This window comes from Thermobia domestica, chromosome 3, assembly GCF_964235325.1.
Source record: "Thermobia domestica chromosome 3, izTheDome1.hap1.1, whole genome shotgun sequence".
Taxonomy (NCBI): Eukaryota; Metazoa; Arthropoda; class Insecta; order Zygentoma; family Lepismatidae; genus Thermobia; species Thermobia domestica.
In genome coordinates, this window is record NC_137456.1 from 140173382 (window position 1) to 140194836 (window position 21455).

General features: G+C 36.9%; 1 protein-coding gene across 2 annotated transcripts in view; it reads left to right on the forward strand.

Annotated features, from left to right (window-relative positions):
• The first annotated feature begins 1349 nt into the window (after window positions 1–1349).
• LOC145680771 (paired box protein Pax-6-like) overlaps window positions 1350–21455 on the forward strand; it is a 559249-nt gene continuing 539143 nt past the window's right edge. The window contains exon 1 of one of the 2 annotated variants that reach the window (XM_081751760.1): window positions 1350–1652. The gene's annotated coding sequence lies outside the window, so the exon portion shown is untranslated. The remainder of the gene's footprint in view (window positions 1653–21455) is intronic. The other variant, XM_081751763.1, reaches the window with a different exon arrangement.

Consider the following 21455-nt stretch of genomic DNA (forward strand, 5'->3'; position numbering starts at 1 on the left):
AACAATAGCGGTAAAGAACAACTAAACAAATCGTGATTGAATGTTGAAAAAAGCACATGATTAGTAGGAGAAAATTTCACGAAGAAAGAAAGAAAGAAAGAGAAATATGAAGAACAGAATATATATTTCTTTAGTTTTGCTAAACAAATTTCTCAAGAGCTTTCTTATATATGTATATATATATATATTTGCCCCATTGAACTTAAAAAGAAGTGACTAGTCGCGTCACGTTGCGAACAAAAAGTAGAAATTATTACACAGAGAAGACAAGCGTAAGGACAGATAACCCACCAATCATAAGAGCTGTTATTTTACCTTTTTGTCATCCAATCACAGCTCAATGATTTGTGTGGGTGAGTTATCGCTGGAAGGGCCTAAAAAGTGGAAGAAGACGGAGCAAGGGGGGGGGGCGAGACTTAAGAAATATAACATAAAGGAGCAAGATGACAAAAACAAAATCATGTCAGCAGCTGTAGGCTAAGAAGTGAAAACAGGGAGTTATGACAAGGATTAAAAAAAAAAAAGGAATAGTAATAATAACTCTTGTTAGTGCATCCGCATTCATCAAAGAAAAAAGAATAATAATAAAGGTTTTAATTTCCATAACATTCTTTCAATATTTTTATAATTGCGTTCAGAAAACGAAGAAACATGAAAGTGTCTTCTCTTAAGTATATAAGGACACACTTAATTGGTTTTGAATGTAAAAACGGAAATAATAATGGTATAGGTATATATGTTTCTTCTGGCAATAGAAATCAAGAAAAGTTAGCTGTGTGTATATATATATTGTACGTACAGGGTGTGTAATCTGTAATGAAATATTGTTCTTTATTTGTGTGTGTGTGTGTGTGTTTAAACGGACCAATCACATTTCTTCGATCACACACCCACCATTTTGGTGAATATTGTATTAAGTAATAATGAAATGCTATTATAGAAAGAAAAAAATCCTCTCAAACGCTGCTGACACACAGATGTGTACACGCCTCAGAGCAATTTTTTTTAACGTACTCAAACAGTTGGGAATAGTTAATAATAATGATAATTGCTATGTAAATCCTTTATTATAATAAGAATTGGATAAGCTGTTAAGAGTGAATAACTATCATGATTAAAGAACATACTCTTATGATCCCTGACGAAGGATGAAATATTAATTGAAAGGTGTTTCCAAACGGCTTGTTGAAGTGGTGGAGGGAGAAATTCGGAGAAATACTGTGTGTACAAGTTACAGCAGCGGGTTTAGGACGCAAAGGGAGGGAGTACAATGTGTACACCTCACAAACAACACTTTTTTTTTTTCTTAAATCTTGTATGTTCTGTGCTGATATGTGTTGGTAGGCTACTTTAGTTGTGACATACACGGGAGTGTGCGTGCATCTCGGCTAAGAGGATTTTGATTGAATTATCATCTGTTGGTTATAGTAAATACAGTATATCATATGCTAAGGGATTTCGTGATGTTTGTTGTGTAAGATTTTGTTCTGCTTAAGTAACTGTGTTTTTTCATTGAATTCAAAGAAGTGTAACAAAAATTACTTCTGCCTAAAAAATTAGCAGAAAAATTTCCATAAACTGTATATTTAGAAGAAGCCAAAACGTGTCTTGCTGTGATTTGATCCTGAATAACGGATATAACTTGTAATTTGGTAAGTGGGACTTTTTTCTTTGATTTTTAACCCTAGAAAGGCAAACTTCACTATTAACTCATTAAAGGTAAACATACGTAATATTTACGTACACACTAAATAATGATCTATAAATATACGATTCATATAGAAACTCTTATTGTTGGTTTGTTCAAGGTTCCAAAATTGAAGTTTTATTGTTTAGATAGTATTACAGCACAACTATTATCCAGGGCCGTAATTTGCGGGGGCAGGGGTGACAACTGCAACCAGTGGCGTATTTAGGGGGGTGGCTTCCGGGCTTAAGCCCCCCCCGAAATCTCACTTAGTATAGTAAAGTAAATGAAATATCTTGCAGAATTTTCACATTTTCAGGCAAAGCCCCCCCCCCCGAAAGTTAGCAAAGCCCCTCCCGAATCAAAATCGTAAATACGCCACTGACTGCAACCTAGGAAAGTTCCCCGTGGTTTGAGAGGCCCCATTTTAAGAAAAAATTTTCTAACTTCATATACGGTACGAACATAAAATTATAAATGAAGCATCAAACAGATTCGCTACATTACATAAACAAAACAGCACACAAAAGGTAAATAAAACAAAAATGAATCGTGAGCCCATTTCAGTAAACAAATATTTACTATTAGGGGCCCAAGAAATTATATTTATTCGTATGGCTTTGAGATTTGTCAATATTGTCTCCTTAATTAATTTTCATGTATGGAACGGGCCCAGAGGTGTAAATAACGGCACCGCAGATCTTGCCGTGTGGGAGGGCCCGCAGGCTCCGGGGACCCATAAAGAGTAAGAGAAAATGGAAAGAGAGGGGGCACAAGAATTAGAAAAACAACTTTTTCTAGGGGGCCCAAATACACATATTAATGCTTTCCCCCTGCCCCCCAGAAAAAATCTAAGTTACGGCGCTGCTATTGTCCTAAATCTTTTAGAAGTACATAGAAAAAAAGCAAAATAAACATTATTAACACTTAAGAACAAACTCTGAGAAAGTGTAGATATAGCACTGTTTATTTTTGTTATTAGGAAATATTGAATTCATATTGAATAGTTTTTTCACATTATATGTCAGATTGGTTCGCAAATCACACACAGTTATAACAATTTTGATCTGATGTTCACCACGTACTTACTGCCTTATTGCAGTTATAGCAGTGTTCCTTCTTGAGATCTTCCCATTTGAATCTGTCATTGGATTTGTGTTCCAAGGACTATTCTTTCCTAGCAATTCACTAATACCACTAATTTTCACTTCCCTTTCGTCAAATGTAAGTTCATTTGCCTTCTCATTTCTAAAATATACTGCCGTCTCTGTGTGATTTTATCCAGATTCATCTCTTGAATGCGTGGCGAAACTGCTATTTTTGTTTTTACTACTTAGTTTTAGACGTGGAAACTTTCCGCGTCTTTGGTTGGATTTGAGATTTCACATTCTACAGTTCGAATTCCTGACACAAATGTTGTTCAATATCATTTTCACTGGGGTAGTAATCTGGATCTTTGTCGGAGTCATCTGCTTCTTCTTCTGATCTCACATCAAGTTCAGCGTTATCTTCTTCCATTTCTGAATCTGAGGTTCCTCTAATATCCGTAAAATAGCTTCCTCGTTATTTATTGCATCACACTCGACCATTTTTGGAATAATAATTAAATATTTACGAATGACAATAGTCCATTGATGGTAAACATACGTAAAAAATGCGTGCAAGAAAACTAACGCTAAAGGTAAACACACGCTAAACTTACGTACAAGATTTTACGTTAAAAGGTAAACATACGCCAAATTTACGTATAAGGTTCTACACTCAATCGTTTGGCACAGCCAACATAACATCTACCGAAGTAATTAACGTCGGAACTTCAAGCCAACTAACCCGCGATAGCATATCTAGAGGTTTGTATTTCTACACACAGTTCCTGCTACGTCACATCAGTGTTTCCAACTCGTACACGTAAAATTTACGTAGTTTACCTTTCTAGGGTTAATTATCTTGCCCCTATGTTAGTGGGGTCAATTTAGGGAATTTTGGATTTCGATTTCTAGGCTTTTGGCATCTATGGCCAGTTTAGCCCGTCACGTATGAAGGATGATGTCCCTCGGCGAGCATAGGAATACTGTCCGGGAGAGGGAAGGAACAAAGGATTGGGGAAGGAAGGAAGCGGCCTGGGTCCTATAGGTTAGGCACTACCCCGGCATTTGCCTGGTGTGAAAGAGGAAAACCTCATTCAAGATGGCTGGCCTGAAAAACCTTTTCACACTTTTTCGATCGAGTGGCCACAACAGGAATCGAACCCGGGACCGCTCGCACAGAAGGCTACTCTACCGGGGACCAAGAGAAAATAAATTCTTCAAATGGAACTAAAGATCAAAGGTCAAATCAGAAAAGTCAATTTGCATTAATAACGAAATACATCCCACTAATTCAGAGAGACATGTTTACTTGACATTAAATGTTTGCCATATAGACTAAAATTAAGGATATCTTAAATATTTTGAAATATTCCTTTTAAGATTAATTACGAAGAATGATGTAGACAGAGTTTTATCGAACGGGTACAAACGCATAATCTCATATTATTTTGGGACAAGCATGATCGATGACTCTCCTCGATCTTAATAAAGCAAATGCTTATCTTTTCATAATATCTCGCTCAAGCGGCTGAAGGAGAGTTAAGGCACGAAACATCCTTTGTATACGCCACTGCCTATGAGACAAGAGTTCTGCCTGCCTCGTTTCGAATAGGTGTCCTGGCAATAATGTCAGTCTCGGAAAGTGCATATATTTCTATTGGAAAAGGTCTGTCTCGTGGACATTGTTAATTTCTTTAATTGTCAAGCATAAAGATTACAATTCCATATTGCATCTCTTAAAATACCTTTAAGTCATTATTGTAACGTAAAATTATATAATTTTTACATTTGAAGATTTAAAAAAAAATGTAATAAAGAAGGTTTCTTGATCTTTAGGGTACTGTATAAGTTGGCCAAAAAAAAAAAAAAAAAACTGCAACAAGTGCACTGCGTTGCACTCGTATGTCATAAGAGATGCTGAAATTGGTTGTTGAATTCAATGTCCATCTGTGGACAAGTCCCAGCATATTTCCAGGATATCGACCTGAAATTCTTACACGGTGGTACTGAGGATTGTACTCGATTCCTTAAGATTTGCCTAACAGCCGGTTTCACACTGTTCGTGTACCAGACTTTGAATGTGGCCTTTCGTTAGTTGGTTTTGCTCCTGGGTAAACTATCAGCGAAGGCAGCTTGCGTTTCATTAATCAATCCGCTTCGCATATAACTTCCCACATTCATTATTCGTTGTTACATAGAGAATTCCATCTTTTGCTGATATGAACCACAGATATAAATTAGACTACTTTTACCTAATGAACATTCTTCAAAACAGTGATGGAATCTTTGAAATAAGATCTTTGAGTTTTACGTCCTACAGTTATACCGGCTAGGCTAAACGAGAAGGTGATCAGTGGCGTATTTAGGTGGGGCTTCCGGGCTTAAGCCCACCCGAAATCTTACTTACTATAGTAAAGTATATGAAATATCTTGCAGAATTATCACATTTTCAGGTAAAGCCCCCCAGAAAATTAGCAAAGCCCTCCCCGAAATAAAATCGTAAATACGCCACTGAAGGTGATGATGAGAAATGAATGAAATGGTGGAATGAAGAAAGTGGGAGGAAACAGGAGAATCCAGAGGAAACCCACGCACACGGTGTTTGTCCACTACAAAGTTCACTTGGTTCGAGTGTGAAGGGAGAGAGAGAGAGGAGAGAATTGTATCCAAAGAATCACATTAGTAACTTAATATATCCTAATGTAAGACCATGTTTAAGATGATATTTTGTTATCTCTGGCTCATACAGGCTTTGTCCGCGACACCAGGTCCTTTAGGTTATGAGTATGTCCGATTCACCGGGTCTAGTGCTTCTAGTCGTACAGATCATGGGTCACAAAGTTTGTGATTCGCTCCATCTTTGCTATATAGATATGGCAAATCTGAGACACATTTATTTAATCATGTTCTACCCTGTATAAGATTTGTAGGTGTTCAAATGTTACATATAAACTAATCGTGAGACACACTACCCCATAATTAGAGTCGCTAGTTGCCAAATATATTATGATTGGGATTATTGTTATAATAACTGGACCTTCACAACCTCCAACAGATTTGTTAGTGCCTTTTAGTTTAGGTAGTTTTTCACCTACGTCTAGATTCTCTTTAAACGCTGAATGCTTTTTTGTCTCCTTTTAAAATAGAGCAATTCATGAATACCTATACCCAGACTCCGTACCGGTACTTCTTTTTTCTTTCTTTCTTTTCTTTTTTTTTTTTTTTTTTTCCAAATTGAATATCACACATTCAGGACGTTTGTGTACGCTTAGTATTGGACAAGTAGTTTTCATGTCCAACATAAGATGTCAGTCCTAATTACGCTATAACAGGGCTCAGGCACCTGATAAATGATTACTTCTAGACATAAGCTTTAATTTTAAATAAAAATATTTTTAAAAAGTGAGTACAAAGTCCGCCAATGGTGTGATTTTGTTCGGAAATGGATTACAATCCAAAGAATAAATTAAAATATTGCCATTAGTCTTGTGTCAATTAAAATAAAATTGTAACATGTTGATTAAAGATTCAATCAAGTTTAGAAATCTTCTCTTTATCTTTCCCCACAAATTTTCTAATAATAAAATAGACCCTTGAAAATAATTTTTTAAGCGTGTGTATATTTTACAAATAAACTTTGCGTCCTAGGGATACCAAAATCCGTATCAACAGCAATATAATATTTTGAACGATGAAGAATGCTTTCAAGAACTTGAAGCAACTGCCATAGTTTTCAAAATAAGTTAAAACAATGTGAATTATTATAAGAATTTAATATTCATATTCAATTAAGGATTCAAAAGTAACCAATTAATATATACCTACTGTAGACCCTATGAGTGAATCGGGAAGGGGGGATGGTAAGCATCATTTCCGGTGAGTTATTGGGTAGAATAGGTTGGGATCGGATACCCACATGTACTTTTAAATAGCAGGGGAAGCTCGTTTGGTATGTACCGTTGCATTGTACTGCATGGGAATGTTGAACTCTCTTTTCCAGTTTAATTGAAGGTTAGAAAACTGTTGTTGATTTGTTGATTTTATTTTACGTCCTGTTCAGCAGCGAGGCTATCTGAGGCGTGGACCTACTGATTAACGTGGAATCCGAACCAGATGAGCTCCCACCGGGAATCGAACCCGAGTTTCCCACGCCAAAGGCGCGTACGCTAACCGCTTAGCCACGAAGGAGCTCCTACAAAACTGTTACTTAACATTGTCTTTCCCCGAGCCGCTAATATTTATTTGTTCATTAAAGAAGTCTCTCGTTTGTTTGAAAATAAGACATCATTAATTATAAGAAAAGGACAGGTTCTTCATAAATCATGAAACTTTACACGAATAATAATAAGAATTAAAATAAATATAGGAATAGATTTTACACCGAATCAAAATACAACTAAGTATATTTCTTCATCAACTAAAAGAATCATTTGCCGTAGAAAAGTATCTTATTAGAAAGGTTATTGTTAAGTCACTATGCTGTTAGTTCCTTTGTAACAGTCAAATGTTGTGACTTAAATGTCACGCCCTTCTACGATAATTAGAACTCCGAAATGGTATAGATAGTGTAAACCTGGTGTTAATACAGTATTTTGAATCAATTCTTGCTGTAGCTTATTGCTTTACTGCAGAAGTAATTAAATTGATAATTGTCGGATCTGGTAAAAAAACAAAAAAATACTTGATAACCCTTATTGTAGTCTTGTATTTGCGTAATAATATAATTAACTTGAAACATTTTCACCAATTTCTTTTGTGGGGTATTAAGGTTTTCATATACCATTCGACTGCCTTTCTAACTATACATCCTACTGTCTTATGCAACCATAATCTTCTGAACTTAGCATGTACAGTTTAACATCCAGGGGATCTGCGTAATTTAGTTTTTTTGTTTCACATTCGTGAAACTGATACGACTTCAGGAACTAATTGAATGTGAAAGCATCTTATAAAAACGAAGTAAAAATTTATAATCGCTACAAGATTAAAAAACAACGTTTTTCTTATAAAATTCAAAGAAAGCGAGATTTTTATGTGTGTGTGTGTGAAATACGTAAAATTATGAAATGGGATAAGATTATGAAAGCAAGAGTGCCCAATGCTTTTAGTAATAGCAATTAGATTCTTTGGCTTTCAGCATCTATGGCCACGTTAGCTCGTCACGTATGAGAGATGATATTCTTCGGCGATTACACTGTCCGAGAAAAAAGAAGGAAAAAAAGATTTTGGAAGCAAGGAAGCTTCTTGGGACTTATATGTTAGACACCATCCAGGCATTTGTCAGGTGTGAATGAGCAAAACCCAGAAAAACCTCACTCAAGACGGCTAGCCTGAGAAAGCTTTTAAGTTTTTCGACCGAGTGTCCTCACCAGGAATCGAACCCCGGACCGCTGGTACCAAAGACGAGCTCAATGCTTTTATACTTTTATCTCACTTCTTCATTTTACTGTACCCAATTTATGTGCACCCTTTCTCTGCACAGTTTTTGTTTCTTCATTATTGTCTTTCTTCCACCTCTTGTTGGCACTTATACTGACTATTTCTATAGTGCATATACTAAACTATACTCAGTAAGATTTCTTAAAAGTAAAAATTACAATGAAATGCTGACAATTGTACTGCCAATACTACTATACAATCATTGTTAAATTATTATAATTCACAAAACGTAAGCTTATCAAACACTTTATATTGAATACAAAATATCTGCCTGTCAAAATTAATATCCTAATTAAAAAGGGAAAATTGTCAGTCTCTGCCTCACGTTAATTTCTAATGGTTAATAGATGTCGCCACTTAAGCTTTATGCCAGTCTGACACCAATAGATGTCGTTAGTGTACAGGTAATTTGCTTATTTGAAATTATTGTTTACCATTTAATTGTAAACTAAAACTGCATTGTATCAATTTAATTATTTCAAAATAGCACAAGAGCCGTAACCATATTTAAAGTTTTGAACATTTAGTATTTGTGTATTTCTGAAGTAGTATATTGTGATGATTTACGTAATTGTAACTTAGAATTGTATTGTTTCACTTTCATTGTATGAAGATACGAGCAGGAAGGTAACGATGATTGATGAGCAAACAATAAATAAATAAATAAATAAAAAATAAAATAAAATGTCATATGTAAACAAACAAAGAAAAACGTTTAATTACGCATTATTTTGGTCTATAGTGCAGAGCGGGCTGATGGCTCGAGCGCAACAACTAGTAATAACAATTTAAAAAATCATATTTTCGAGTCAGTGTTTTTTGCTTACTTCTAGATCCCCTTCAAATCTTGCATGAATCTTCACCCCCGATTAAAGTACGTTTCCACGAGTTCATTTATTAAAATTTGGGCTGATATTCCTTTCTGAGCCCAGTGTGTCATGCTATCAGACGCGGCTGCTTATGATAGAAACGCGAGGTTATGCAAGGATAAGTCACAAGTCTTGCAACGTTTTGGTACTCAACATCTTTGCATTTATTATAGGACTGAGATAGTGACTGACCCAAAAAGGACGGGATTTTTTTTTTTTTTTTACTCTTGAAATATACTTGGCTGGTTTCAGATGAGTGTGGTTATTTTCAAAATACCTTCTGTTAAGTTGAAACCACCTTGCCCAACGCGTCTGTCAGTCTTGGCACACGTAGTGAAAACTCTCCTTTGAGATTTTCTTCAAAACAGTCTCAGCCAATTTCACGATGGCCTCCAAGGAATCATAACGCTCTCCCTTAAGCTCCGTTTTCAGATAAGGAAAGCGGAAAAAACACAAGGAAATATGTCTGAGAAGTATGCAGATGTAGAATACATTCAACGTTTCTGCTCGCCTAATGTTGCATAACAAACGTTGCTTGCGAGGTGCGTGAAGTTGACCCGCCACTTGTCGCCAAAATTCACCAAATTTTGACCAGCGTTAGTGCTACGTTAGTGCTGTTTTCTGCCGTAAAAAGGTTCGTTAGTGCTGTTAAACTTCACGAATTAGAGCAATTTCAAAATGGGTCCGGCCAACTTCACGCAGCCCGTCACTAGTCGACAAACTTCACCAAATTTTCACCATCGTTAGTGCTACGTTAGTGCTGTTTTCTGCCGTAAAAAGTTTCGTTAGTGCTGTTAAACTTCAAGAATTAGAGCATCTTCAAAATTGCTTCAGCGTGAAGTTGGCCCGCCACTTGTCGCCAAAATTCACCAAATTTTGACCAGCGTTAGTGCTACGTTAGTGCTGTTTTCTGCCGTAAAAAGGTTCGTTAGTGCTTATAACGACTCTATAGAAAAGCGTCGTTAACCTGGTTCGTCTTTTAAAATATAAGTTACGAAACGATAATTACTTTTCTTTATGCAAAAATCAACTCAGGTATTCAAAGATCATTAGTCTCACCTTTATTGCTTGTTATGTCTTAAATATCCTCTTTTTAAAACCGTGAAATACATAAATTCACTTGACTAGGTCAACACATAACATGTACATAGTCACAACTATCCCATAATAATCTCTTACATATATTAAAAACATTCTTCTTTTCTGTTAATTTAAAATGAACATTCTACTAAGTATATTACATATTTATGAGCACTTTTTGCCCACGGTACAGGTAAATATTATACAAACTAAAGTATTTCGTTATAGAAAATGTCGCCCGATAAAGGGACTGAATATAAAAGTCATGAGTAGGCTTGGCTTTTATATTCAAGAACCACTGGTTTGATTACATTAATGTTCGTACATTACATATGTTCTTTATATTTTGATCACACCTCGTATATATATCTTCATTACATTTTGGTTAACCCTCATATATATATAAAATATTATTTATTATCATTCACAATAAATCTTTGATTTCATTAATATTTATCTTTTATTACATTATTATTTATTCTTTATTATTAAAAACATCGTTGCTTATAAATATAACTAACGAGGGTGAAACACAAATTATGAAGATTACTAGTTTCGAACATTACTACAAACGGTGATATGATAAATAATATTTGTTCTTTTCGGGCGCATTGTATAACAAATAAGTTAGATGTTGCAATTGTAATGTATACATAGTAGCACTAAGATGTCATAAATAAAGAAGAATTTCATTCAAGGTAGATATTGAATAATTGATTTTATAGAATGGATCTTATTCTTAACATAATCTTTGACAATTAAACACAAATCAATCTAATATAAATAATCTTTGCCTTTAACTAATTATAAATTGAATTATGATTCTTCACATTAATAAGAAAGAATAAAAATTAAACATAACCTACGTTTGAATAATCAAATAGAAGTAAATAAATTTATTTTACAGAAACAAAAGACACCCTTTTGTTATTATATAAACACATTTTTCATTATTATTATTATTTTTCATTCTTATTTATTTGATCAAGAATGTTGGGTGCTACTAACTCTTTAACTAGATGCATTTCAAATATTTATAACAATCGTTTTCATTATTAATATTAACACAAACTTTAAAACGAAAATTCATAAGAATCTATAACCAACATGGGTTTAACCTAATTTCGTTAACGGTAATCATGTTACATTCGCACTGGCATATGAATCCAATAAAGTGCACTGTACAGCACAATCGTGATTAGGTTCTACATTAGGTTGTACATGTCTTTCATCGTGATTTGAATTTTGATATGAAGTACCATCTCGTGAACAATGATTATGTCTATACATAGGATTTGTAGCATCTCTAGGATTCCGATATGTATTTCTATTATTTTTGTGTCTACTTCGGTTGATTAGGTTAGGCGGATTCCCTACATAGCCTTGTCTACTTTGTTCATTTTGAGTGCTAGAGTATACTCGTCTTAGGTTCGGTTCAGTATTATTCACACTTCGGATATCCAAATTCCGAACAGGGACCAAATGATCTGAAGTATTCTTATTTTTACCCATTCCTGGTTGTGTTAGATTCATAGCATGATATTGAGTTTCGTAGCATTGCACAAGCATTAATAAATGACTGAAACTCATACACTGGGTGGAAAATAAGATCTGCTGTAATTTAAATGGAAGCAAATTGCGAATCGATGCAATTATTCTTGATTCCGATTGTAAGGGATTAACAACTTTTAATTCGTTATAGACATTTACAACAAACTCTACAATTGATTTGTGCAATCGAGGATTGAAATGTTGATTTCTAAGAGTGGCATCTCTGTTTGCCAGCAAAAAGTCATTTTCGTAATTCGCGATCAATGCCGCTTTAAATTCCTCATACTGCTTGCTAGCTTCGTTCTGTTCCATAGTCTGGCTAACTTCGTTAAATTTCAGTTCTATCTTCTTTTCCATGGTCTGGTTAGATTCGTTTAACTTCTGTTCCATGGTCTGGTTAGATTCGTTTAACGTCTGTTCCATGGTCTTGTTAGCTTCATTGAATTTCAATTCTATCTTTTGTTTCATGGCCTGGTTAGCTTCATAGAACTTCCGTTCCATGGTCTGGTTATATTCGTTGAACTTCTGTTCTATGGTTTGTTTTATCTCGGTCGTCATTTGCATAATTTGTCGCTGCACAGCTAACAAAAGTCGATCCTCAGATGACAAACTTGGTGTTGCACTACTTTCACCTTGATTACTGGTATTTGATTCCTGTTGCACAATTTCACTATCCATTTTTCTTTTGATGATCTTACCGCTTCGTAATACGGTTAAGTTCGTATTCATAAATGGTAATATCCAAGTAAATTCAGCCCTACTTTCCTTCTTCGGGAACTGAATTTTCAAAAGTCCCGGGTTTGGTAAACCAAATTTTTATAACGACTCTATAGAAAAGCGTCGTTAACCTGGTTCGTCTTTTAAAATATAAGTTACGAAGCGATAATTACTTTTCTTTATGCAAAAATCAACTCAGGTATTCAAAGATCATTAGTCTCACCTTTATTGCTTGTTATGTCTTAAATATCCTCTTTTTAAAACCGTGAAATACATAAATTCACTTGACTAGGTCAACACATAACATGTACATAGTCACAACTATCCCATAATAATCTCTTACATATATTAAAAACATTCTTCTTTTCTGTTAATTTAAAATGAACATTCTACTAAGTATATTACATATTTATGAGCACTTTTTGCCCACGGTACAGGTAAATATTATACAAACTAAAGTATTTCGTTATATGCTGTTAAACTTCAAGAATTAGAGCATCTTCAAAATTGCTTCAGCGTGAAGTTGACCCGCCACTTGTCGCCAAAATTCACCAAATTTTCACCATCGTTAGTGCTACGTTAGTGCTGTTTTCTGCCGTAAAAAGTTTCGTTAGTGCTGTTAAACTTCAAGAATTAGAGCATCTTCAAAATTGCTTCAGCGTGAAGTTGGCCCGCCACTTGTCGCCAAAATTCACCAAATTTTGACCAGCGTTAGTGCTACGTTAGTGCTGTTTTCTGCCGTAAAAAGTTTCGTTAGTGCTGTTAAACTTCACGAATTAGAGCAACTTCAAAATGGGCCCGGCCAACTTCACGCAGCCCGCCACTAGTCGCCAAACTTCACCAAATGTTCACCATCGTTAGTGCTACGTTAGTGCTGTTTTCTGCTATAAAAATTTTCGTTAGTGCTGTTAAACTTCACGAATTAGAGCAACTTCAAAATGGGTAAGGCCAACTTCACGCAGCCCGTCACTAGTCGACAAACTTCACCAAATTTTCACCATCGTTAGTGCTACGTTAGTGCTGTTTTCTGCCGTAAAAAGTTTCGTTAGTGCTGTTAAACTTCAAGAATTAGAGCATCTTCAAAATTGCTTCAGCGTGAAGTTGGCCCGCCACTTGTCGCCAAAATTCACCAAATTTTGACCAGCATTAGTGCTACGTTAGTGCTGTTTTCTGCCGTAAAAAGGTTCGTTAGTGCTGTTAAACTTCAAGAATTAGAGCATCTTCAAAATTGCTTCAGCGTGAAGTTGACCCGCCACTTGTCGCCAAAATTCACCAAATTTTCACCATCGTTAGTGCTACGTTAGTGCTGTTTTCTGCCGTAAAAAGTTTCGTTAGTGCTGTTAAACTTCAAGAATTAGAGCATCTTCAAAATTGCTTCAGCGTGAAGTTGGCCCGCCACTTGTCGCCAAAATTCACCAAATTTTGACCAGCGTTAGTGCTACGTTAGTGCTGTTTTCTGCCGTAAAAAGTTTCGTTAGTGCTGTTAAACTTCACGAATTAGAGCAACTTCAAAATGGGCCCGGCCAACTTCACGCAGCCCGCCACTAGTCGCCAAACTTCACCAAATGTTCACCATCGTTAGTGCTACGTTAGTGCTGTTTTCTGCTATAAAAATTTTCGTTAGTGCTGTTAAACTTCACGAATTAGAGCAACTTCAAAATGGGTAAGGCCAACTTCACGCAGCCCGCCACTAGTCGCCAAACTTCACCAAATTTTCACCATCGTTAGTGCTACGTTAGTGCTGTTTTCTGCCGTAAAGAGTTTCGTTAGTGCTGTTAAACTTCAAGAATTAGAGCATCTTCAAAATTGCTTCAGCGTGAAGTTGGCCCGCCACTTGTCGCCAAAATTCACCAAAATTTGACGAGCGTTAGTGCTACATTAGTGCTGTTTTCTGCGGTAAAAAGTTTGGTTAGTGCTGTTAAACTTCACGAATTAGAGCAACTTCAAAATGGGCCCGGCCAACTTTACGCAGCTCGCCACTAGTCGCCAAACTTTATTAAATTTTCACCATCGTTAGTGCTACGTTAGTGCTGTTTTCTGCCATAAAAATTTTCGTTAGTGCTGCTAAACTTCAAGAATTAGAGCATCTTCAAAATTGCTTCAGCGTGAAGTTGGCCCGCCATTTCTCGAAAAAATTCACCAAAATTTGACGAGCGTTAGTGCTACGTTAGTGCTGTTTTCTGCGGTAAAAAGTTTGGTTAGTGCTGTTAAACTTCTCGAATTAGAGCAACTTCAAAATGGGCCCGGCCAACTTCACTCAGCCCGCCACTAGTCGCCAAACTTCTCGGAATTTTCACCATCGTTAGTGCTGTTTTCTGTTACAAAAATTTTCGTTAGTGCTGCTAAACTTGAAAAATTAGAGCATCTTCAAAATTGCTTCTGCGTGAAGTTGGCCCGCCACTTGTCGCCAAAATTCACCAAATTTTGACCAGCGTTAGTGCTACGTTAGTGCTGTTTTCTGCCGTAAAAAGTTTCGTTAGTGCTGTTAAACTTCACGAATTAGAGCAACTTGAAAATGGGCCCGGCCAACTTCACGCAGCTCGCCACTAGTCGCCAAACTTCACCAAATTTTCACCATCGTTCGTGCTACGTTAGTGCTGTTTTCTGCTATAAAAATTTTCGTTAGTGCTGTTAAACTTCTCGAATTAGAGCAACTTCAAAATGGGCCCGGCCAGCTTTACGCAGCCCGCCACTAGTCGCCAAACTTCATTAAATTTTCACCATCGTTAGTGCTACGTAAGTGCTGTTTTCTGCCATAAAAATTTTCGTTAGTGCTGCTAAACTTCAAGAATTAGAGCATCTTCAAAATTGCTTCAGCGTGAAGTTGGCCCGCCATTTCTCGAAAAAATTCACCAAAATTTGACTAGCGTTAGTGCTACGTTAGTGCTGTTTTCTGCGGTAAAAAGTTTGGTTAGTGCTGTAAAACTTCTCGAATTAGAGCAACTTCAAAATGGGCCCGGCCAACTTCACGCAGCCCGCCACTAGTCGCCAAACTTCTCCGATTTTTCACCATCGTTAGTGCTGTTTTCTGCTACAAAAATTTTCGTTAGTGCTGCTAAACTTGAAAAATTAGAGCATCTTCAAAATTGCTTCAGCGTGAAGTTGGCCCGCCACTTGTCGCCAAAATTCACCAAATTTTGACCAGCGTTAGTGCTACGTTAGTGCTGTTTTCTGCCGTAAAAAGTTTCGTTAGTGCTGTTAAACTTCACGAATTAGAGCAACTTCAAAATGGGCCCGGCCAATTTCACGCAGCTCGCCACTAGTCGCCAAACTTCACCAAATTTTCACCATCGTTCGTGCTACGTTAGTGCTGTTTTCTGCTATAAAAATTTTCCTTAGTGCTGTTAAACTTCTCGAATTAGAGCAACTTCAAAATGGGCCCGGCCAACTTCACGCAGCCCGCCACTAGTCGCCAAACTTTACCGAATTTCCACCATCGTTAGTGCTGTTTTCTGCTACAAAAATTTTCGTTAGTGCTGCTAAACTTCAAAAATTAGAGCATCTTCAAAATTGCTTCAGCGTGAAGTTGGCCCGCCACTTGTCGCCAAAATTCACCAAATTTTGACCAGCGTTAGTGCTACGTTAGTGCTGTTTTCTGCCGTAAAAAGTTTCGTTAGTGATGCTAAACTATACGAATTAGAGCAAAATCAAAACGGGTCCGGCCAACTTCACGCAGCCCGCCACTTACTACTAAACTTCACCAATTATCGTCGATCATTAGTGCTTCGTTAGTGCTCTTTTCTGCCGTAAAAAGTTTCGTTAGTGCTGTTAAACTACGTTAAAACAAGGGGAGTCCAGAGGGGCTAAGAGTTGAAAAAAGGGAAATTTAGATCAAAAAGTCCCTTTTTTCTGGAATTTCCCGCCTTAGATACATGATGGAGACATGTGAATGGTACCGCCTGAAAGGCAGTTCTATTCAGAAGAGAATATAGGCGACACATGTCCCTAGGGTAATTAGGGATGTCTCGGGAAATTTTTTCCCTGAGATCATAGTGTTTTGTGGTAATTTGGGGCATTGTGGGAATTTTTGATAAAATTCCTCCCGCCCTTACTATTCAAGATAGAAACTTGAAATTTGTCACACGCATTCAGTATACAAAGTACTATTTATCAGATATTTTTAGATATTAGATATTTTTAGTGCTACGTTCACACAGGGGGGCTCCAGGGGGGCCAAAGTTCGAGGAAAAAATTTTTCCCTCCGAAATTTTCACTTTGACGTTTTTCTCCCGGTTCTGGTATATGGTATGAGCATGCAAGTAGTACAATTTGAAAGCAAGCTCTATTCTGAAGAGAATGAAGTATGCGCCATGATCCTAGGATAAATAGTGACGATGCAGAAGATGCTTGACTGAAAGTCTAAAAAATAGCCCAAAAAGCCCTGATCCCCTAAGAGTTAAAAGCACTAACGAAAATTTTTGTGGCAGAAAACAGCACTAACGTAGCACTAATAATGGACGAAATTTGGTGAAGTTTGGGAGTAAGTGGCAAGCTGCGTGAAGTTGGCCGGACCGTTTTGATTTTGCTCTAATTCGTGAAGTTTAGCAGCACTAACGAAACTTTTTACGGCAGAAAACAGCACTAACGTAGCACTAACGCTCGTAAAAATTTGGTGAATTTTGGCGACAAGTGGCAGGCCAACTTCACGCTGAAGCAATTTTGAAGATGCTCTAATTTTTGAAGTTTAGCAGCACTAACGAAAATTTTTGTGGCAGAAAACAGCACTAACGTAGCACTAATGATGGTGAAAATTTGGTGAAGTTTGGCGACTAGTGGCGGGCTGCGTGAAGTTGGCCGGGCCCATTTTGAAGTTGCTCTAATTCGTGAAGTTTAACAGCACTAACGAAAATTTTGTGGCAGAAAACATCACTAACGTAGCACTAACGATGATGAAAATTTGGTGAAGTTTGGCGACAAGTGGCGGTCCAACTTCACGAAAAGCAATTTTGAAGATGCTTTAATTCTTGAAGTTTAACAGCACTAACGAAATTTTTGTGGCAGAAAACAGCACTAACGTAGCACTAACGCTGATCAAAATTTGGTGAATTTTGGTGACAAGTGGCGGGCCAACTTCACGCTGAAGCAATTTTGAAGATGCTTTAATTCTTAAAGTTTAACAGTACTAACGAAAATTTTTGTGGCAGAAAACAGCACTAACGTAGCACTAATGATGGTGAAAATTTGGTGAAGTTTGGCGACTAGTGGCGGGCTGCGTAAAGTTGGCCGGGCCCATTTTCAAGTTGGTCTAATTCGTGAAGTTTAGAAGCACTAACGAAAAATTTTATGGCAGAAAACAGCACTAACGTAGCACTAACGATGATGAAAATTTGGCGAAGTTTGGCGACTAGTGGCGGGCTGCGTGAAGTTGGCCGGGCCCATTTTGAAGTTGCTCAAATTCGTGAAGTTTAACAGCACTAACGGAACTGTTTACGGCAGAAAACAGCACTAACGTAGCACTAACTCTGGTCAAAATTTGGTGAATTTTGGCGACAAGTGGCGGGCCAACTTCACGCTGAACCAATTTTGAAGTTGCTCTAATTCGTGAAGTTTAACAGCACTAACGAAAATTTTGTGGCAGAAAACATCACTAACGTAGCATTAACGATGGTGAAAATTTGGTGAAGTTAGGCGACTAGTGGCGGGCTGCGTGAAGTTGGCCGGGCCCATTTTGAAGTTGCTCTAATTCGTGAAGTTTAACAGCGCTAACGGAACTGTTTACGGCAGAAAACAGCACTAACGTAGCACTAACGCTCGTCAAATTTTGGTGAATTTTGGCGACAAGTGGCAGGCCAACTTCACGCTGAAGCAATTTTGAAGATGCTGTAATTCTTGAAATTTAACAGCACTAACGAAAATTTTTATGGCAGAAAACAGCACTAACGTAGCACTAACGATGGTGAAAATTTGGTGAAGTTTGGCGACTTGTGGCGAGCTGCGTGGAGTTGTCCGGGCCCATTTTGAAGTTGCTCTAATTCGTTAAGTTTAACAGCACTAACGAAACTTTTTACGGCAGAAAACAGCACTAACGTAGCACTAACTCTGGTCAAAATTTGGTGAATTTTGGCGACAAGTGGCGGGCCAACTTCACGCACCTTTGCTAGCGGAAGGGTCAAGGGTGAAGGCGCCAACCAGAGTAATACACTTCCGGTCACTTTCATTGGATATGTTTAACAAGAACGCCCAAAACTGACTTGTAAAACTCGCCAATAACCGTCGTATGTGAAGGGACTTCATACTGGTAAACCTTTCCATTTCAGTTGAAGAACGAAATGACCATTACTTTTCCTACCGACCGAGGAATCTTCGCCTTCTTTGGCATCGGAAAATCAAACGATTTTCATACTGAACTTCTTGTTTACTTTTCAGGTCGTAATAGTGAAGGTAAGTCTTATCACCTATTAATGATAGAATTCATATATCTATCCCCATGCTCCATTACCTGATATAATGGTTCAAGGATGTATTTTCTAAATTTCTACTGGTTTTCTTTTCTCTTTTTCCTTAGTATTATGAGATCGTATATTTTCTTTTTTACTTTCCGTTTCTCTCCCTCTCTAAAAAATGTCGAAATAAAATCTCAAATACTAAACAAATGAATATAGGCTATATAGAGGTTTCAAAAAGAACTTTCTTATGTACATATTGTGTGTAGTATATATTGTGAGAACTGATAAGAAAGATAAGATAATAGAGTGTTGGAATCAGGTGTGTAGTTTACAATTTTCTGTTCTATGTCACAAGTTTACTTCTCAAGTTTATCTATCCAAATACCGATATTTTCATAATACTTATACTCTCTAGCCCACATCCGAGTATCAAAACTGTTAAAGTGGTTTCTCTAAATCCAGAAAATAAGAATTCACGTACTTAAGAAAATCCCTTTCTTACTTATGTAAAGAGTAAGATTTTCTTAGAAATGTGAAATCGAACGAAATTCTATTATATTTTATTTTGAGAAAATGTTATCCAAAATTTAGAAATTTTCTCAAATTTTGACGATGCAAATTGTTTCTTACTTTTGAGAGCAAAGTAAGTTGTTTCTCAAAATGAGAAATAGACAATGTTCTCACAATTTCCAAAAAAAAAAAAAAAAAATATTTTCAATAAATTTTGAGAAATGCCTTTATCGATAATACAAATATTACACAAAACAAGGATTCTTAAATACAAGAAATAAAATGTAATAAGCATAAGAAACGTAATCAATTTTTTTTTTTTTTTAATACGTAACGCTTTCTCAACGATTTTCTATACGTGAATTTCTTAACAATAGCAGTTATAAATCGGTTACTTATATGAAACGAAATCTTGAAGCTTTACGTTCCATGCTTATGCTGGCTAAGCTAAAGGAGACGGCAGTGATGAGAAATAAATGACATGGTAGAATGAAGAAAGTGGGAGGAAACGGAAGTGATCGAACCAAGGACACCATGCAGCAGAGGTGAACGCTCTACCACTGAGCCACCGCGCCCCCCGGTTAACTAAGGTTTATACTAATTTAATGAGTTTCGTATTTTCTAAACAGAACCCTAACAAATCCGTTCGATGTTCTAGTGAAGGAAGGTTTTTATGGGGTTCTGTAGCAGCAGGGTCCCTATGGGATCTCCAATCAGCGGATTATTTTGAACATTAGCAGTTGAAACTGTTAGTGAGTTTAGTGATCCTTTTGTTCACAAGATGGCGTTAGAGTTCCAAGTATCAGAGTATATGAGTCGCAGCAGGTCAAGTCTAATATTTGCAGTGTGATCACCGCTAGTACTTTCGTACTAGATATAGTACCTTTCATAATATTGTAGTGTTCTAGTACGTTCACCAACAAATCTAGTACTTTTCTCTCCCTCTTCTTTTCTCATAAATACAATTGGGAGAGAGAAAAAAACTCATGAAAATTTGGCAATGTACGAAAATTTCACTATTTCTGATAACTTTTTCTTCCTTTTTTTTTTTTTTTTTCCAATAGTGGTATTCGCAAGAGCGGAAGTGGGACATAGGTGCCGTCCGGTCGCTTCCACCAATGAGCAGTTCTGGCAGTGGTTAGTTCTTCCTCGCTTGCCAATTCATAGGGTTCGGGAAACGGGATGATAGACCTAGTGCTTCTTTATGAATCGCGGCAAATGCTTTTGGGGCAAGTGTTAGGGTGGAGGTGGGGAGCATAAAACCACAAGCACCATAAGCACTATTTACAATCTCGAAAGGTGAGATGTCGCCTGCAACAATAATACGAAGAAACGGCACGGCAGATACCATCTGTAGATGGTCCTTGAGACGGGAATAGAAGAGGGAGCACCATAGAGTTATGGGGAGTTGTAAGTTGTGGTGGGTGTAAGTGGTTTGCACAGTTTGTATCAAATTTCGACTCTAAAAAAAATTGAAGTTGGGATTCTTTCAAGAATGTGTGGGGTCACTTTCCACTCACAGGGGAGGGAGCTGCCGAAAACCTTCTAATAAGATATTAATATGGTAAAATGTTATAAATAGGGTGAAACGGGAGCAGATAAAATTTTAGTACTTTTTCCCCAGATCTAGTATTTTTTTTCTCTCTTTTTCTGCACAGGTTAGTACGAAATGTTTTTGTTGCGTGGTCACACTGATCATTTGACAGCTGAAGTTAGTAGATAGGCAATACTTGTTGGAATTCTGGTAATAAGACATAAGATATTGCTTCGTAAAAATAAGTGAACTTTCTGCAAATTTGCGCTGCAGTTTACAAATTTATTTCGATAAAAGTCTAAATGATTCGCAGCATTGTGAAGAAATTTGTGATGTTTATGGGTGACATACGTTATCAAAAGCAACAGCAGAAAGTTAGTTGAGTTGCTTTCGTTCTGGAAATTTCGTTGTTCAAAATGTTCCTCGTAGTGGGCGACCAATCACAACAAATGTGGATGATATATTGGCAAATGTGGAGCAACACCGGCATAGAAGCAGCAATTGACATCGTCAATAACCTAAAAGTCTATCACCAATAGCGTTAAACCTTTTGAGAAAGCTGATTACATGCAGAAGCTCGTCGTTTAGTGCCAC